We start from the raw sequence: 20,043 nt of genomic DNA on the forward strand, positions 1-20,043 counted from the left end.
TTCCTCCATCTGGGGAAGAGGAAGTTGCCCTCTGAGTGGAGTTCACCAAGGGCCTTTCCAGTAAGCTCCTTTGAGGTTAAACTTATAGCTATCAGAAATTATCTAGAACCTCTCTACTTCCATTCAGGCTGCTGTCCAAACCAGTGTGCTAGGAAGGCCTTCCAGCCTTGGTCCCCTCACCTTACCCTGGAGCCGCAGAGTATCTTTCATAGCGTTGTCACCTGTGACTTACAATGCTGTGTTAGTTTCACGTGTACAACAAAGTGACTTAGTTATACATGCACGAGTATCTTTTTTCAAATTCTTTCCCCACTTAGGGTATTACAGAATATCGAGCAGAGTTCTCTGTCCTATATAACAGGTAGGCCATTGTTGGTTATCTGTTGATATTTTAAATACAATAATGTGTACATGTTAATCCTGAAACTTTTTATTGAGATAATTGTTCTTGGCATTTTGAACCAGATAATTCTTTGTTGGCAGGGAGAGGCTGTCGTGTGCGTTGTAGGATATTTAGCCACATCACTGGCCTCTCCCCACTAGATGCCAGTGGCACCTGCCCCTCAGTTGTGACAAGTAGAAATGTCTCCAGACATTGCCAGATATCCCTGGGATGAGGAAAAAAAATTCACCCCCTTAGTTGGGAATGACTGCTCTAGAATTCATGCTGTGTAGGGCTCTGTGGCTTTTCCAGTGGAGGGAATGTTCTAGAGTGTTTGTGGCATCTTCTTTGGCTTATAAGAAACAGGAAAGACAAGACATGACCACAGGGAAAGTCACTTGACCCAAGGAAACCACAAGACTTTGCACCATCCATTTACAGTTCTTTGCCCTATCTTATATCTTCTATATGAGAGTTACTCAGCTGTGTTAGCAGTTCTGATGTGGAACAGGGAACGGGGGCAGTGGCTAGATCTTCTCGTCCAGCCATCTCCTGTCCTGTGGAAACACTTGTCTCTGGCATCGCAAGAGGTCTCATTAGAAAGCCCATGAGAAGCTTTATCTGCTTGTTATGCTGCAGTAAGCCAAGAGTTTTCTGAAACGCCCTTTCCTGTCTGTCTCACTTGGCCATTGCCACAGATTCTAGTAAATCTGCGATGCTTCAGAAACGGTGTCATCATTTCTCAGTGTTTTCAACACACTTCATTTCAAAGAAGGCCTTTATTCCAACAAGCTCATTTGAATGACCAGTAACTAAGAGGAAGAACTGGACCTGTGGGATCTGTCCAGGCCCCGCTGCTTCCTTCATGTCTAGGAAGCCTAGTCTCCCAATATTCACTGCAGGGTCTGCTTCCATCTTGTACAAAAAGTGAAAGTAAATTAGTGGGAATAAAATGCAAAATACATTCGTTCATTCAAAGTTACCAAGTCATTCAAAGAAAAGTCACCATTCATTCATTCAAAGAAAAAGTTACCATCGTGCTAGTTACTGTAAGTTACTCTAGTTATTGTAGTTACTCTAAATACTGTGCATTTAGAGGCACATAAGACACAAAGTTTAAGAACTGTTTGTCCAGTGATCGAGTCCAATGTGAACAAGAACATTCACAATACAAATTAGGGGTCCTAGAACATAAGTGCCATAGGTGTTCCGGAAAATGTCATGGGAAGAGAAGATGTATTCTGCATACTACAGTCCTTTGCCTGGCCACCGTTTCCAGAATACTTGTGTAAATGGCTTGTGAGAATGCATCTTTGCCATCTTGGAGAGAGTTGGTACAGACCAGTGGATCAGGGAAATATGGAAACTATTTCATGGAATATGGAAAATGCAAAAAAATATCTGGGCTTTCCTGAGGCATTTGGAAAATGACAAGTTGCCCATTTATCTCATGGGAAAGAAGACCCAGGTATGAGTGTGTTAGTAATTAGTTGCCTATCGTCATTGGTGTCAGTGTGGAAAGAGATACCACCTGATGTGGAGAGAGTCACTTCTGGTGCTGCGACTCTAAGGCTTTTCATCTTGATCAGGCGTGGCTGTCATGAAGTCATACGTTGAGGATAAAGAACTCAATGAATTTCGATAGGCTGGGGCAATGCACCACACCTAATGAAATGAAATCTAAAAACAAGAAAATACAAGGGTTTGTCTTGGATCCAAAAACCTACCTGCACAAATGCAGGGCAGGGGGCCAGGCTTGGCAACAGATGTTGAGAAAGCATTTTTTTCACCAGATTTTGTGCGTATTAGGAATCATCTCATACCTGTGTAAAATGTGGGTTCCCAGGGGCCACCCTCAGATTGTCAGAGTCAATGAGTTTGAGGTGGAGCCCAAGAATCTGCAATTTATTAAGGCTCCTTGGCCATTCTGTGGCAGAAGGTCTGGAAGCCACAGTTTGCAAACTACTATCTTAGAGGTCTGAGTTGATAGGAAGAGAATTCAACAATAGTATTGAGTTAAGTGTAACAAGGAGGACAAAGGAGGCAAGAACCTTGCTCTACTGGGCTTGGCAGAGCAGACGTGAACAATTTACATTTAATCTTGGGCCATGACCCTGGAAGAAGAGAACCAAACTCGAAACAGGGAGGCAGGGGACTCAGAACCAGGGCATGCAAATAGGTGAGGGAACTGACAGTGCCGAGAAGGATCAGAGGGAAGAGGACAGAAGCAGGGAAGGGTGATCTACATAAATTTGCTCTGTGTGGCCTCACAGAATAACACTAGCAGCGGAGTCAGGGCCATCAGTTTCAGCTCAATAATGACCAGCTTCTCCAATAGGCAGAGGTGCACAGGGCTGGAGGTGTTCAGTAATGGACTGGAGAACACATTCAAATAATTCTTTTAGGAAGTTGGTGATAAAAAGAAGAGTGGGACATTGAACAGGTGGTAGGATCAAGGAAAGTGTTGTTCATTGCATTTTTCATAGAAGAGAATAGAGCATGTGTAGATTTCCAAATAAAAATGGATTTCTTACAGAAAGATAAAAGTGTGATGAGGGCAGGCATTCAGTGGGGACAGGAGCAGAGAGAGATGAATAAATGAAGAAGCAGGGGATCAGATGGACCTGGAAGGGTGGTCTCCAAGACCCAAGAAAGATTTGCAGTGGAAACAAGCAGAATAGACGGAAGGAGGTAAGGATACAAAGGCATTTTATGGAGGAAAAGAGGGTGCCCTGCAAGGCACCTTACGGTCACGCAGTAGGCAAGTTGAGGTTCTTTCAAATTATGGTTTCAAGAAACAAGGGGTTGAAATATGTTATCCAGAGTTAAGAAAGAGTCGGGTTGGTGAAGGCTTGAGGAATGTGGGAGAAGTGTGGAGTGGCAGGTTTGTGGAATTCAGTGAGGAGTCAACAACCATCCTTGATTGGCTGTTGCACTGTAGAACTTTCAACTGGGTACATTGAGCTCAAGTTCCTTGCATTCCCAGCAGTGTGGATCAATCCAGAGGCTTAAGTGAGTGAGCAGGCAGCTGGGGGGAACCTGGACTGCAAATCAGCATGGTGGACCTGGGTACGGTAAAAAACTTGAATTTCAGGCTCACAGAGATTGGTAAATGCCAAGCTCTGAGGTTCAGTGCAATGGGGTTTTCTTCTTCAGAGCCTCTGACCAAGCACCTGTCTTCATGAAATGTAGAAACTCAACACTGTAGGGATACTTACTCATAAGTACTCAAGATATCTGAATTTTATTTCAAGGGTGTTATCTCTGTGCCTCCATCTCCATCTTTATAGAACTGGGGCTGTTCTGACTTGGAGATGGCATTGTGTGGCATGTGTCCTAGAAATGTTGGGCTTTTATAAGCCCTGAGATTTTAGGAAGTATACAGACTCTATGTCCACTGTAATTCATGTTAAGAGATAAAAGCTACGAGACTTCTTACATGTTTTCTTCTAGTTTTCTCATTTATTTCCTAGTGGACTTACAATATATTTATGGAAAATAATGGCTCTGACTTGCCTGAAACTTGCAAGATTGACATAGTCTGAAAAGTCACCATAGCTGTCTTTGGCCTCAAACCCATTCAACATAGAAATCTCTTTAGATAATACCTAAATTGGTGCGGGGAGGGGGTGGGGGGAGGGACTGGAAACAGGCCTGTCAAAGTGGAGTCTTAAGCCTTGACCATTTGCTTCCTCATTGTTTTTGCATGATCAACTTTTAAATAGTTCTTAAACGCTGGTAGAAATACCTTCTCTTTTTAAAAAGTAGATTCTTTGCAGGGCAAAAGTTTTTTCTAAAGGAATTTCATTATTGGCTAAAATCATGGGAGAGTAACTTTGTTTTTGAAAACTTGGCAGGACTGAAAAGAAGCAGGATTAATGACTCTATTTTTAAAAAGCAAAAAGGAAGTTCGTAATGTCCCAATCTGGAACTTTACCTGAAAAAAAAAATCACCAAATCATTTCTAGAATAATCTGTAGTGAATACAGTGTTGGGAACTTATATCACTTGACAGAATAAGTCCTGTCAAACTGATTCATTTCCTTCCATGAAAGAGTAACAAGATTTTAGTAGATTGAGGGGAAATGATAAATGTAATCTATATTTTATTTAGCAAGATGCTTGAACCTGTTCCATCCAACATCTTGGTCGATAAATTCAGAAAATCTGGAGACTGGCATTAGATGTCTGGGGGCAGCTGAGCTCCCATCCTGGGGTCTGGATCTAATAGCACATCCTTTTTGAGAGGCTCTGCAGCAGGGGAAAAGTTACCTGATCTGCTTTAAGAGGAAGAAATGATGGCAGCTTACTCCAAAAAGATCCTTTGAGCCCTAAAAAATGTATCTGATGTGTTTGTCATTCATGGTTTTGATTATTTAGATGTACTGGGAAGATCGGTTCTGAATATATATTTTTATCAAGTGAAATGGATGCTGGCTGCTCACAGTCATTCATACACCCTGCTTTGTACATCCTTCTGAAAATTTCCCAAGAACTTCCTGACAGAATTGGTTCTCAGGCTTCTCTGTCACCAAAGAGGAGGGGGAAAAAATAAGAGGAAACAATAACTCTGAAAGCAAGTGAGATGTGTGGAAATAAATCTGTCAGATTCCGTAATTCCGAAAAGGGAAAGATACTTCTGGAAATTCTATTCCAGGCTAGGAAAGCGTCTGTTGCTAGAAATGGTGATGATGTTATGCCAGTGATTAGTCCTCAGACTTACATATCTCGTCTGCTGCAGGATGCCCAGGTACCTCCATAACTTGCGTCACTTTAAACTATTAATCTTCATAAGAAGGAAGTCTGGCAGGCGCTTGTGTTCCTCACATTTCAGTAACTTTATGGACGGGATTAGGTATATCAGATACCTGTATACAGAGAAAGTGTGTCCTTGATGATTACTTAATCTCTGCCTCATTTCCCAATACCAACAGATTTAACTCAGAGCCTAATCTTAAAAAGAGTAGCCCTCTATTTTAGGGCTACTCAAACCCCCTTTGTTGAGGGCCCTCTATTTCATGCAGCACTTTCACCATCATTTGATCTTCACATTCCAAGCCAGTAGTGCAGACAGGTAAATAGTATTGGGATGACGTTCGCCATTTCTGCCATGCATTGAACGCCTGCCACGTGTCAGGCGTTGCGCTAGACGTGTACCATCTCATTTAATCCTTCAACAACCCCGTGCGGGTGTGCACTGTCATCTCCATTTTATAAGGAGAAAACACACTCTGAGGGTTGACTCTCCAAGGCCATCCAACCTTTAGTGGGCAGAAACGGGCATAAGACCCAAGGCTTATGTGATCTACATTTTAAGAAAAGATCTTGGTTCCTCAAGGTGGTTAAAGAGTTCTTTCTTATATTTGTTTCCTTTTCTGTATGCTTTAAAATCTGTTTACTGATTTATGTGTCACACATCACTGAAAGGTGTAACTGTCTCTAGCTCACCATCTTTCTTCATGTCTTGACCATAAGGCACCTCTGTCTCTGCTGACCTGCCCCAAGCAGATCAGGAGAGAGGGTCTGATTTAGGTACCAGCAAAACACTTTCTGCTCTGTGGTCATTTGCCTTAAGAAAGAGAAATGTTAGGTAACTAAATCAGGTTTTTAAAAATAGACGGATGAAAAAAAAAATTAAAAAAAAAAATAGACGGATGGTAAAAGAAAAAAAGCAAGCAACTGCCAATCCACTTTGTACTATTGTTATGCCATTTTAGTCCAGCCTGTAGGCTCAGGTGTTGAAGTCGGTTCTTTTAGTAAGTATTGATACTCATAGGGTAAAAAATAAAGGACCAGATCTCAGAAAAACACAGTAAAGTCGTAGTATAAGTCGTAAACAGTATGCATTCATTCTGTCTTTGTTAAGCGTATCTCTGTGCCCAGAACTGTTTTCCTCCTGGAATCATTAGCAATTCAGTGTCGTCACTGGCGTCATCATCACCATCAACATTATCATTATCCTCCTCTTCATCATGGGCACATCACTGAGCACCAATTAGCACCGTGGGCATTTATGGAGATGTGTTCAATGGAAGCTCCATATGCTACCCTTGCAGGGGGGGCGACCCATAACAAAGAATACAGATCTCTTCATAAAGCCATGCGCATTTGCACATCACTACAGGTCCTGAGTAGTGAGACAAATGGACCTTAAGGATGCTGTTTTGGCTCCTGTATAAACTAATCCAGGAAGTCTACCCAGAGACGGGATCTGAGAAACTGGATGAGGTCAGCTTTAACACTGGGCCAGGGGGCAGGAGTCACATGAGGAGGTGAGCCTGAGCTAGGCTCAAGGATGGGGAAATCCTTTCCAGATCCCTTCAAAGTTGAAAGGTGCCGTATTGAAAGATCAAGAACCCATATATATATATTGCATAATTTCCCATCACGCTTGTCACTTCTTTCTACCACTGTGGGCTTCAATGGGGTAGTATAGCAACCTGCCACAGGCATCTCAAACCCACAGCTGGGAACCTGTGCTCCATCTTACTCTTTTGTACTTTAATTCAGGAAGGGCTCCATAAGTATTCATGAAGATGATAAGAATGACATTGAGACTCTCAGCACCACTTAATGTGGGTTCTAAAACCACAAAAATCATTTAATTGACCAACAGAGCCATCTGCCTAATTGACAACTCAAAACAGCAGGTCCTTGGCCTATAACATTTGGAAGTTTAAAATTAGAACTTTTACAATGTATTGAAAGCTTGTCAAAAGTTCTGGATTTTCAGCATGTCTGAAGAGGATTTAGATTCCAAAGAGACAAAATCTATCAGTGGACCTATTAGACCAGACCCTTCCGCTAGCATTGTGCCTTGATTGGTGACAAGGTCTCCAGAAGGTCATGATATGACTTCCACAGTACTGGAAAGAAAATTCCTATTTCTCAAGATACAGGAATGCATCTGAACATTGAAGACCATTACAATCTTAATATTGTTTTAGTATCTTAATTGGTTTAGTACTGTCTTAATATTGTTTTAGTATCTTAGTATTGATTTTACTAGGGTCTTCCAACAGGACGTTGCATTTCTGATTTTCCATATAACCTAATGGTAAACTTGCCCACGAAAGCATGTTCTTCCAGTAGATTTCCATGTTTATGCCTACTGGGGATTGTATGCCCTCACCTTAAGTAGTGATTATTTAATGGCCTCACCTTTGCATGACTGTCCCATTCCTCCTCTACCTCACTGCCCCATCCCAACCTACAAGGTGTGGGAACCCAGGAGGGCACAGCCCGGGATGGCAGGTGGGAGTATAAGGGGAGATGGCTTTGGCTAGGCCAGCCCTTCCCTGTGATTCCCCCTGGTTGTTTCACCCTCCAGTCTCCCCACCTCATGGTCTATTTTGGAGGCAGTTTCCAGAGACATCACATCTCCACCTGTCTGTAAGGATAAACAGTTTGAGGCTCTCGTGTCTTTATTAAACATTTCCTCTAAGCAGCATGCTTTGGCTCTGTGCCCATATGCACCAAGAAAGGTTTCTGGGAGCAGCTGAACCCCAGAGCCTTGCCACAGACAGGGTTACTTGGAAAAACAACCCTTTGAAGAGGTAGAAGGCACCTGTGCTGATCGCTGGCCTTCCTCCTTGACCCCCGGGGTCCTCCCAGCTCCCCCGGATCCCGGCTGGCCAGAAGAATGCAAGAAGCCTCCTGGGCCCTGGGGCAGAATGAAGGGCAGCAGCCTAGAGAAGACAAGGTGCCTCTGCACAAGGCCAAGGGCTGCTGGGACCTGTGGTCTGGCTGTGGGGCGGGAAGGGAGCCCCTGCCTGCAGCAGCAGTGGAAACACCAGAGGGGAAAGATGGAAAAGAAATAAATAAATAAGTCCTGTCTGACCAAACTCCCTGCACCTAAATCTCCAAGCCCACTGGAGCAGGAAATTGAGCGGCTGGATGGAGCTGCCTTGCTCTGCCCTCCCCCACCTTTGGTCTGGAAGCTTTTCTGGGCCTTTCTGACTTTTTTTTTTTCTTTTTTTTTTTTTAAGAAATGTCCAACCTATAGAGAAAGAGGAAGTGTATTTTTAAACCAGAGTGAAAACTCAGTAGCCACAGATCTGTGAGAGAATGAAAGGGGGATAAAGGCTTGTTGAAGAAGGGAAAGGAAAAGGGCACCCAGAAGTGTGTGTGTGTGTGTGTGTGTGTGTAAGACAGTCTAGGAGACAGCCTACAAGGAAAAAGAAAACAAAGGAAAGCGTGCCACAAGGAAGACAGAGAAATAAGTGGGAGCAGGCGTGGGTGGTGGGGGAGGAGGCTGGGTGGTGGAGAGAGGCCGGAGGATGGATGTCGGAATGCGGGCGATCTGGGAGGGAGGGAGGGAGGGAGGCCGCACATGTGTGAGAGAGACAATGATGTCAGCATTTCCTTCTGGACTGGTCACGTGATCCTTGCCAGGTAAACAGACTGGAAATAGACTCCATAAAGGCAGAGCCTGCTGGGGGAGGCGGGGGGGCAGGGCGCTGCCACTTCACCCTTTCCTCTCTGAGGAGTCCTGAACGAGCCGGGTTTTTTCATGTTTGTGACAAGGTGGTCTCTGAGTGGAACTGCCTTTTTACAAGCCAAGGAATATGACTCAGGGAGGGAAAGCTATTTGCTTTTATAATTAGCTCGAGGAGTTAAAGAGACATTTTGATTTTAAAAAAGAATGGAGGTGGGGATGAATGTAAACTTAAGCTCTGATGCTGTGTCTTGTGGGGGGCTCGATTGCTTATCCTCATTTGTCTCCTTTGGAAGAGGGTCAGATGGGTCTAGATTAAGGATGGATTGGAAGGCTGCAGTTTAGAATGAAAGGATCAGATGCTGTGATTATCAAGATTAAGAAAAAGAAAATGCTAACAGACTCAAGGTGAATATATTAAAGGACTTTGATACAGCTCAGTATGTGACTGTAGTGCCACCAGAGTAATAGAGACCCCATGAAAGAGATTAGGTGAAAAAAAAGACAAGTTACTGTGACTTTCAAACAGAATTCTTTCCCCCTCAAAATACTGCTTCCTGACCAAAGCAGGGCAGAGCACCTTAAGACTGGCAAAGGCATATCTGGAAACTTTATCTGAAAAGCGAAGTGGGTGAAACAGGTAATTTTCCCACCTGGAGATCTCTAGAATCCACAGTGGGGCTGGGTTGGGGAGAATTACTTGGCTTTCTTCAAATTCCTGGAAATAGGGCCTTTGCATCTATGTTGGAATAGCTTATTTGGGTCATTCTTTGAATAATTTTGAAGTGAAAGGAACTACCTTATTTTGGTCATAATTTTCTATGTCCTTATGGAAATTTAGCCAAAGCCTGTGAGAGGGAGGGTGGCCAACTATCTGAGTTCTCCAGGGTTGAGGGTGTTCCTGGGATGCAGTTTTAAATCTAGGACAGTCTTGGGCAAAGTGGGACTATCAGTTGGTCACAGGAGTAGGAGGCCTAGCCTAGTGGACATAGAGATAGTAACATAATTCATCCTCACCCTGTTCCATCAACAAACAAAGCAATACTCTTTTACTTTTTTTCTACTCATTTCTTCCTCTCTCCCCCATCATTCCTTCCCCCTCAGTCCTCCTTAATCCTTTCAGAGCAGGGACCACTGTGAAACAAATCTGAGGCTATGTGACTGATGCCTTGACTTTTAGATAGAATGGAGCCGAGGTGAACAGTTGGGTTTAGTTGTACCTGGAAAAAGGAAGGAAGAAAAAAATGTGCCTCCTTGCTGCTTCTGCCTCCTCCTTGCCTTCCACTTCCCCCCATTCGTTGTGTGTCTAGGGGAGGGGTCCATCAGTGCCACAAGTCTACTTTTGGCCCTTGGGTTGAAAGATAGATATTTGATACCCCTGTCCATTAGCAAAATACGTCACTCTGACAAGACTCCCAGCCCAGAGTTATTTTTGCAGCATTATGTAATTGGATTGCTTGGTCAAGAGGACTTCTTAACAAGGCTTTCAGCAACCCCTCCATGGGGCCTGGCCAGTTTGCTGCCCAGTTACACACACTCACTCTTGTGCAGTTTCAGCCCAAATCAACCCAGAGAAAGACAGCGAGGAGATGTCAGCTGTCGCTATTGACCTGCCCACTGCATCCCCTTGCTGCAGAGCCCCTAGAAGGAATGTTTTAGTGCCTGGTGGCCAGAGTTAGGGAAGACTCACTCCCATGGCAAACCTCAGTGTCCACAAAGCAGGCACTCCTCTTCTGAGGGGGCTGCAGGCTGGCTGAGGCACAGACCCTCCCCACCCCCACCCCACCTGTAGCACTGAGCTCCAGGGCCAGCCCTGGAGGGACTGGGAGACCCTCCAAAGCTGCCATTTGGATGTCACTGCCCAGTCTTCTTCCTGGTCTTGGAATTTCCTCATATTCGCTCATGAGTAACTGGTCATCTGATCATTCCTTCCTGTTAACCTACTGACTCACAGAAGTCACAAATTTGTCTGAGCTTCAGACACAGTAAGAAAATTTACAAAGAAAAAAAAAAGGGCTGGTGGGAGCTTCTCCTGACGTGGCCAGTGCAGGCCAGCAGATCCGGCAGCACACTGGGCAGCTGTCCCGGGGCCCCAGTATGTGGCCTTCATCTGGGGGCGGGGGCAGGGGGCTTGTTCATGCTGTCCGGTTTCATTATCACTCCTGCCTTTGGGCCCTGAGACAGTGTCTTCCGTGGCCTTCAGTACCTGTCTCTCAGCCTTGGATCCAGTTGGGAATCCATAGCAAAACCAGAGAACCCATCCCAGAGTGTCTTCCTTTTCCTTCCCTCAGCCCATAGCACAGCATCCCATTTTTATTTTCCCTTGGGTCCCTGATCCTTCTATCTTAACAAGAGGCTGATGGTATAGTAGAAATAGCTTTAAAGCCAGATGGAGCTGGGTTCACATTCAGGCTGAGCCTTGAATAGCTATGTGATCTTAATCTCTGAGTCTGATTTCTCATCCATAAAATGGGACTAATAATACCCATTTCCTAAGGCTACTGGGAGAGTGGAATCCAAAAATCCACAAAGTATCTGCCAGGGGACTCACACACAGTAGGTGCTCAATAAGTGCAGGCCTTCAGGGAGGGAGTGGAAGGGAGCGATGGGAAGAGAAGAGGGCCAGCTTACCGGGTTCCTAAGGAGTTCCTAAGAGCTCCAACCTCTTCACTCTGCCATCCCTCTGTCCCTCTCCCAGGGAAGGCCCTGTTTCAGGCTCCCGTGGGGTGGGGGGGGAGGGGGGGGAGGTGGGATCAGGGGAAAAGCTGAGAAATTCTCTGCTCTTGGTCCCAGCCTCTCAGCACACCAGCATAGGGTCCCTGTGCCCCTGTGGATGTTGCTTTTGGGAAATCTTCACAGCCTGAAAGATCAACCCCCTCCCCCCCACCGCCCATTATAACCAAGGTCTCCCTGCAGCCCCCGCCCATTCTGGGCACTGCATTCGGTGTGTTAGCTCCGGCTTTGCTGTAGGGGCCACTAAGTACCCGGCAAAGGGAAGAGGGACAAGTACCCACCTGTGTGAACTAGCTGGAACCAGCAAGTCCCGCCTGCTGAGGGCAACCTGAGGTATGAGCAACCATGACAAGATGACCAGGAGACCAGGAACGAGGCCCCCCAGAGGTGGGGGAGGGATGGGAAGAGTTACACCCAGGGCTGCCTCTCCTGAGGTGCAAGAAGGCCCCGAAAGCGTTAGTGACTCTGGCTGTACCTGGAGTAGGGGGCAGGGTGGGTGGAGGAGAGCCTGTGGCGGCCACACCACTGTTCCAGCTGGCAGGAAGCCCTTCCCTGAAGACTGTAAGTTTAACCTTTAGCATTCAAGTGTCGAGGCTTAAGTGTCGTTATGAGCAATTCTTCCTGCCGCAGCATTCCCAGACTAGGGGAAGAGGGGTCGGCGCAAATCCACCCGCTTTGCTTTTTCTTCCCAGACAAAAACGAAAGGGAGGGGGACCCGCAGGACCCAAAACACAGACAGGGCACTCTTCGAGTGGACCCCCAGCAAACCCTAAGCATCCAGTTCCACCCCCTCGGTCAGCCAAGTTTCTGCAGGCCTGAGTGTCTCCCAAGGGGTCCCTGGCTCCCAGACCCCTGGGACTGTGGGGTGTAGAACCACCGTCTGGTCCTCCAAGCCTCCACTGGGAGTGTTGTTTGGGAACTCCACCCCTTGCCCTCCTGGATGCAGAGCCCTTCAACTGCCCCCACCTTGGTGCCCCCACAGGATGGGCTTGGGGCACCTGTGTCCTCAAGGAGCTGGGCAGCCTGGCCAGGGCGGTGGAGAGGGGATGCCACCATGAGCGCCGGCATGGGGAATGGGAGGGTCAAGGGAACCGACGCTGGGCCTGGGCATCTCAGGTCGTGCGTGCGCAAGAGGTGCGCCCGCTGCTGTCCTCTTTCCTTCCGAGGTGGCTGCAGGGGCCAGCACCCGGCCTGCTGGTTGTATGGAGGCGTCCCACAGGGTCGCAATGGGGTGCTGCAGTTGTTCCATGAGGATTCATTTCCCCGCAGAGCCAGCCGCAGTGTGTTGCGCACACCTGTGAGGGTTGCCCAGCCCGGGACAGCGGTTCTGCGCCGCTGTAAGTTCCCCAGCTGGCCTCTCCAGGGGCCTGAGCGCCCCGCGCTTCCTGTCGGGAGCTCAGAGCCGTCAGGAGAATAAAGCTTCCCCGAAATGGGGTCGGGTGTGCCAGGCTGAGGGTCGCGAGCCCTGGCTCAGTGACTGTATGGTCAGTGTCTCGGGAAACTGTTGGGATCCGCGAGGTTTGTGGTTCATGGGGAGGAGGGAAAAGCGCTCAGTCTATACTGAGCCCGGAGCAGAGGAGAGCAGCCTCAAAAAGCGTGCATCCCATGCCAGAGCGAGAGGAAGGTGGCGTCGAACGTCCCTGCTGCCCTGCTGGGCCCTGGAATTAAACAGGGAGGTGGCTGCGTCCACAGGGAACCACTGCCCTGCCCGCTGCCGCGGCAAGAGGCGGGGGGTGCGCAGAACGTGCGCGCAAAGTCTAGCTAGCCAGAGCCCCCCGCCCCCCGGCCCGGCGGTACTCTGGCCTCTTCCAAACCCGTGGGGCCGCGCGGGGTTCTCCGCCCGCCAGCCTTACCCGAGCGAGCGCTGGCTCCAAATTTCGTGCTATTCTCCTCGTGCAGGAAGATTAGGTTTGCCTTTTTCCTCTATTTCTAAGAATAGGAAACAAACGAATTGGAAAATTTTTGCTTTGGAAAAATATCTGTTCGATGTCGTTTGGTGCTTAAATTGTCCTTTGAATTTTTTTCCAGCTTCATTTGAAAAAGAAATGGAAAGTTGATGCGCGCCCCAAACCTTGTTTCTCTTTAAACCGTCCCCTTAGACGTGCAGTTGGTTGCCACAGATGTTTTCTGGGGCAAAGAGAGTGAAATGGAACGGGAGGGAGGATGAGAACTAGGAATCTCTCATTTTAAATCTCATTACTGGCTTTGAGTAGAGGCACAAAAAAATCAGGAAAAGATGGTTCGTCCCCCACTGATTTCCTTCACTTCAAAGATTCCCCTCGCCCCTTAAATCAGAAAAATTATGGCGCTAGGTATTTGTAAAAAAAAAAAAAAATGCACGTTTCTTCAGAATACGTACACAGTATAGGTCCCTTTTACATTTCTCAGCGAAAAAAAAAAGGGGGGGGGGGTTGGATATCAGGCACTCAATTCCCAGGCTATTAAACAAGCCATGCCTGCAAGAAATGCAGGCATCGGGGATTGCTCAGCCGCGCATCCCTCCATTAGCGCACGCCTGCGTGTCTGCGTGTCAACAATGCACGTGCTACCATGAGTACCGACTCCCCACACCGGTCCTAGCGGGCTCTAGGGGGAAAGGCGCCAGGTCTGTTACCCACTCGCCGCCTTGCTCCCCAGCCCGCCTCACGTTCCTCTCAATGATTCCTTTTTCCTGCCTCCAGCTGGCAATCAGAAGCCTTGGTCATCATCCCCCCCGCCCAAATTATGCTCTTGGAATTCCCCAAAGCGAATATAGCCTGACCGAGGGTCTCTTGTCCTCAAGTTGTTCACTTTGTTGCGTTAAGAGGTTAGTTCTCTCCCTCTGCTTCACCCGCCCCAGGCTTTAGATGTACTGCAAACTTCTGGCACCAGGTCACCAAAAGGGGAGTCAGCGCTTGCCGGTGGTGTGGGCGGTGCAAAACCTAGGAGAGCCACCAGCTCCCAGGCGCCTCCTGCCCCAAGGCTGGATTTCAGATTTCCATTGCAACGGTGCCGGGGAAACTAGGAATCCGACTCAAACCCTGGAACTGTCTGGTTGCCCTGCATTTTTACAATGTGCCATGTATTGGAAATGAAGGGCAGGCTTTATCATTTGGAACTCTTTCAAGGACCCGGGTGCTCCAAGTTTGGGGCTAATTCTTTAAAGGTTTTTACTTCTGAGAAATAGGGAAAAAAGAATGAAAGAATGCAATATACCCACAATCCATGTACTAGGGATGGCACTCCAGAGTAGGTTGTGGTCTCTTTTGAATCGGGAGTTCAAAAGGAAAAAAAAAAAACAGTCTGTTCCCTCCCCCTTGCCCCAGGGATGAAACCTCTCTAGATTCTAGCGGCCAATTTGGTTTGATTTCTGCGGTTTGGAGGCTCTGGCTGGGTAAGGGGCGGTGGGGCTCTGAAGACATCCCTCAGCTGCCTTCTGGACCAGCTGGTCCGCGCTCTTGGCCCTGGAAGCAGAAGCTGAAATCGGGGTGATTCGCCCTCACTCTGCTCTGGCAGCTGGAGAGAGTGTCTGGGGAACAAGTCTCGGAGCCTCCCCGGCTGTGCCCTTGTATGTGGACCTTCTAGCTTCCTTCTCTCCCTAGCTACTCTTCACAGCCCCCCCCCCCCCGGCCCCACACCTGCCTTCTGTCCCCCAGGGATCTAGTTCCCCTCCCTGTCATTTCAAGCCAGTTCTTTTCCCACCAGAAACTCCTTTTCTTGGAGTAACTTTCCAAAAGAGCGATCGTTGTCCTAAAGTCCAGCCTGGCCAGGGTGGATTTGGGAAACTCTTTCTCAGTCAGAGATCCTTCTCTGGGCTCCATATGTGTCCCCCTAAAGTCCCCAGACACCACCTGGGCGCTGAGACCCACCCCTTGGCGCACCTGCAGGGTGCCAAAACAAAAGGGGACTCCAGTCGCTTTGCTCTTTTCCAGTGAAATGCCTCAGAAACAAATCTGAATTGGGTTTTGGTTATCTTTCAGGCATGACAAATATTTTCACCAAAGTATTCTCCAGGCTGCCTGAGTTTGGGTGGGGGGAAGCTTTGACCAAGAATGTGAGCACAAAGCAAGAAGCTGCAAGTAATGGGCATCACTGTGTACATCTGTCCTCCACTGTGAGGAGCGCAACCCGAGTCTGAGGAGCTGGTGCCAACATCCCAAGTCCCCCATTCTGCCAAGGGCACCCCTACCCCTGATTTTTTATAAATGGGGAGCACTTTCTACCCATATCTAGCTGCTCACTGTCTGGTGCATTAAGGGCAAACTTTCTCATCGGTGGTTGAGGCTCAGGGCACAGTGGTTTTAACCGCAGGACAGACTTGCGGGTGGAGCCGTTCTAGGTGCTCAGAGGCATCTCGCCCTGCACCCTTAGGAGAAAGGGGGAACCGTTCGATTTGTCTAGGGGTCAGGAGGTAGGCTGCAGGGTTGGGGGGAGGGAACGGATGGCTGGAGCGCCAAGTGCCGCTCCAGGCTGTCTCTCTCTCCTGTCTCTCCCTCCCTACCTCATCTTCTGCCATTTCCAGAGGCAGGAGAAAGGTGATCTCGGACTTGACCCCTAAATCACAGCTGCTGGTGGCTGCACCTCGCTCCGGAATGAGCGCAGCCCCTTCCCGAGGCTTGGGCAGCTTAACCCTTTCCTCCCCACGCGCTCAGGGGCCGGCGGCAGCGGCGCCTCTGACCCCGGCACTGCCGAGCAGCCCGCCTCCTCCGCGCGGCACCTTGGATCCCACCAGGAGACCACAAAAGGGCAAGACTGCGGGGCGTTGTAAGGCTGGGGCACGGGCCGGTCGGCCCGGAGCGCTGCCTGAGAGCTGGAGGAAGAGCCGGAGTTAGCGGAACGAAGAGGGATGTTTGGATCGTGTTAACTACCCAGACAGATGCACTTCGGCATGTCTGCATTTATGGAATCCATATGTTGTCGTGGCAAATGAAAGGACAGTAACACGTACATACAATAGACTTAGAATAACAATACACATTCAAAAAGGGGCCGCACATTCTTCACCCTGCAACCCTTCTCTCAGATCTAGCTCTGGAGTTGTACGGAGAAGCGTCCTTTCAACCTCCCATGCCTCCACATGAGGTTTTCTTTTTTTCTCCCTCCTCCCTTTTTTGTTTTCGTGTCCCTAGTTCCCCAGCAGCAGAGAACCCAGGGCCCAGAGCTAGGCTCTTTGGGAGTGAAATCTCCTAAGATCCCCTTCCCCTCTCTTCCCCCTTAAAAAAGACTGGCCCATCGCATCTTTGGCCCATTGCATCTTTGAGCCCAATGTGACCAAATAACAGCTGCTCACATTGCAACCCCAGACTCTGAAAATTGCAGGGGAGCAGATTCTTAATCAAATTTATCATCCACATCTTCAGCATTAAACCGACATTTCTATATTATAGTTGCAAGAGAAGGAGCTTCAGACAGATCTGGAAATGGAACACCCCCAGCCCGAAAGCACACCCCTGTCCACTACCTGCATTTGTGTACACCTTGTATATCTGTGTGCACATGTACTTATGCACACACAGAGATGCACAGACATCTGAAGTCATTCAAATGTATATTTATGTACTCATTTATGCAGATATCTTTGTGTTTATATATACAACCATGCACTTGAGCGAGAGGCAGGAAAACATACACATCAATGCAGTATTTAGCCTACTTTCCACTTTCCCTTCCTACTGTAAATTGTTTAAAAACAGATTGATCTAAAATTTTCTGTCCCCTTGCCAGCTAAATGAAGGATTTAGATTCTGAATTTCTTGGTTCCTTATTTCATTCTGTACATAAAGTAATCCATATAGATGCTGGATTATCGCCTAAGCATTATTCAGTGATACGAGCTTGGTACCTCTCCTCCTTATAACGAATTCACTCAGTGAAATTAGCATAAGTATTTACCAGATTAAGCTGACATTTTCCTATACTGCAACACAAAATACATTTATATCCAGAATTTCCCTCAAATCGTTTGTACCACTGGAGAGACTGATTTTCTCCATGCAGTTTTGTATAAGAAACAAGCTACAAGTTCGCTTCTAGTACACTTACATTTAAAAAAAAAAAACCAAATACATAGCATTTAAGTGAGATTTCAACATTTACAAGGAGAAACTGAATTCTGATACACCCTAAAAAAATAAACAGATTTATGAAAATTTGTGAAGACAGATAAAGAAGAAGCAAATATACTCCTGAGGGTCTGAACAATTTTCCTTACCTGATGTATAATGGAAAAATTCTGAATTTACCAGTCTTCCTTCAGTCAGCTACATTTTACACTGACCTGCACTTTGGACTGAAAGGAAAAAAAAAAAAGATTAACTGTTGCCAATGAAAAATTTAAAATAATAATCAGAAACTGGACAAACTGAAGGTAAAAATATACAATGGCTACAATAAAGATAAATATTTATTTAATCAAAGTAGAAGTTGTGTTTGGACTGTAGGAATGTTTCATCCTTCCCTTTAGAAAAAAAATCAAGCAAGAAGAAAGCCAGAGTCTTTGCAGACTCCTGGAGAGTTCCCATTGTCCAGGGCTATCGAGAGCCCAGAATGGCATTAACCTCACAAAAGACACATTGTGCAGAGGACAAAAAAAAGCCCCTTCTTCTACAATAACTTTTAGCTTTTTTATTTTTAGAAAATGACAAAGGTTTTGCAAGCACTGACTGGTGAAACCTGTAGCAAGCCAGGCTGGACTTGGCTTTATTGATCTACTGTCCCGCATGGAAAGCAGCCAGGAAAAGTTTGAATGGCAATCCAGATTTGGCTCATAGAGAGGAAACCCCCGATTTCTCTAAATGTTTTTTTTTTTTTTTTCTAAATAAAACAGCATTATTCCCAGAGTGAATTCAGAAGGATTAGATGAGGTAACCCTGCAAAATCCTAAACCGGTTTTCTCCTCCTAGTCTTGACTAAGAAGCTGTACGCTCTTAAGAGCATTGGGAAATCTCTCAAAATGAAGAATTCCCTTCTAATCAAACAGATTTCCCGATTAATCCCCCAATTCCTTCTAAAATAAATAATGCAGCAAGGCTGGGACAAAAAATTTTTTTCTACAAAAAAATAAGTTTTAGTGTGCGTTCTCTACCTGATGTTACAGGGTTCATGAATAATGCCTTCAAAAACATAAATGTTTTTACATTTGTTTGCAGATCATTTAAAGTGCAAATTGCATTTTATTTTATTCCAGACATTTTAATTTCAATGGTACTAGTTTATATTTAGAACTTGCATGAATGCATACTTGTCATTTAAAAAAATCTATTGCAGTAGCAGTGGGGGGAGAGAAAAAAGAGAAAGAAAGAGAGAGGGGGAGAGAGAGAGACTCCTGTTCTTCCTGCGTTTGTTTGCTTGCTTTTTGGAGGTATCATGCACCCGCCTAAGTGATGGCTTTGATGTACTAGGAATCGGTACAGTAGCAGGGTCCCTGGATGCTGTCTTTGATTCTAGGGATCTCCTTCGGGCTCTGGTGGGATGTACCGCGCCTAGTCTTTATCTGAAATCCATCCTCTCATTTCAAGCCCTTTGGCTTCTGAGACTCTGCTCCAAACTCTTGGAGGTAGCTGTAAGACTTTTTTTTTTTTTTTGTATTTAGGGAAAGAGTATGTAATTCCCACCCCCCACACCACCACCACCACACACACACACACACACATACACACCCACACACACACACACACACTCTAGACCTTTCCTTGCTATATAAATATATTGGCTTTCTTTCTTACGAATTTAGTCTGAAATTATTTTTCACTGCCTTTATTACATCCCTGCTTTTGATGGCAAAATAGCTTCCTGTGTTTTGAAAACATCTGCTTTCCAGGTTTTACACGAGAAAATTGATTTTACTTTTCTCTTAAGTCCAGAAAGGTAGAAAGTTGGACTTGTTTCCAAGTCTTTCCTTAAGTTGCCCCCTTTCAGTTCTGATTCACTTTCCCCCTTTTATTTCTTCTAATCATCACTCCTCTTTCCCCTCCTTCTAAAGAACCAGAGAAGATTGATTGCGTCTTATTTCAGAAGACAAAATTAACATATTATATCTTTTTGTCTAGTCTGTGGTACGTGTTAAAGTTTTCTCCATATTTTCTCCATTTGTCCTCTGATGGGGGGGGGGGAGGTAATTTTCCTCCTTTAAAAAAAATATCTCCGATTTGCAATTTAAAGTGGTTTCTATTCTAAGTCTCTGCTCCTTCTCTGTTCTTTCACTTAAATCTTTGCTTTAAGCTGTCCCACTCCATTAATGCCCCCACCCCCTTCCTCTTTGAGGATGCTCTCTTCCTATTTAATTTAAATATTTCTGCGTTTGCCAAAAAATGAAAGAAAGAAAAGGAAAGGGGGAAAGAAAAAACAAGAGCGAAAGAAAAGAGAGAAAAAAAGAAAGGAAAGAAAAAAAAATCTTAGCCAGGTTCCTATTGTTGGTTCTCTGCATTTCACTTCTCGGTGTGTGTGTGTGTGTGTGTGTGTGTGTGTGTGTGTGTGCGCGCGCGCGCGCGCGCGTGTGTCGTGTGTGTGTGTG

The 20,043-nt window shown here is 46.4% G+C and overlaps 1 long non-coding RNA gene across 1 annotated transcript; it reads right to left on the reverse strand.

The window, feature by feature from the left end:
• Positions 1–6,947: 6,947 nt before the first annotated feature.
• On the reverse strand, positions 6,948–19,954 carry LOC132657746 (uncharacterized). Its single transcript, XR_009596313.1, has 3 exons — positions 17,743–19,954; positions 13,406–13,481; positions 6,948–13,210 (listed from the first exon to the last, which is right to left on the reverse strand). It is a non-coding gene; the product is annotated as an uncharacterized LOC132657746 (long non-coding RNA).
• Between the last annotated feature and the right edge of the window lie 89 nt (positions 19,955–20,043).

Source organism: Ovis aries, chromosome 14 (assembly GCF_016772045.2).
Source record: "Ovis aries strain OAR_USU_Benz2616 breed Rambouillet chromosome 14, ARS-UI_Ramb_v3.0, whole genome shotgun sequence".
Classification (NCBI taxonomy): domain Eukaryota; kingdom Metazoa; phylum Chordata; class Mammalia; order Artiodactyla; family Bovidae; genus Ovis; species Ovis aries.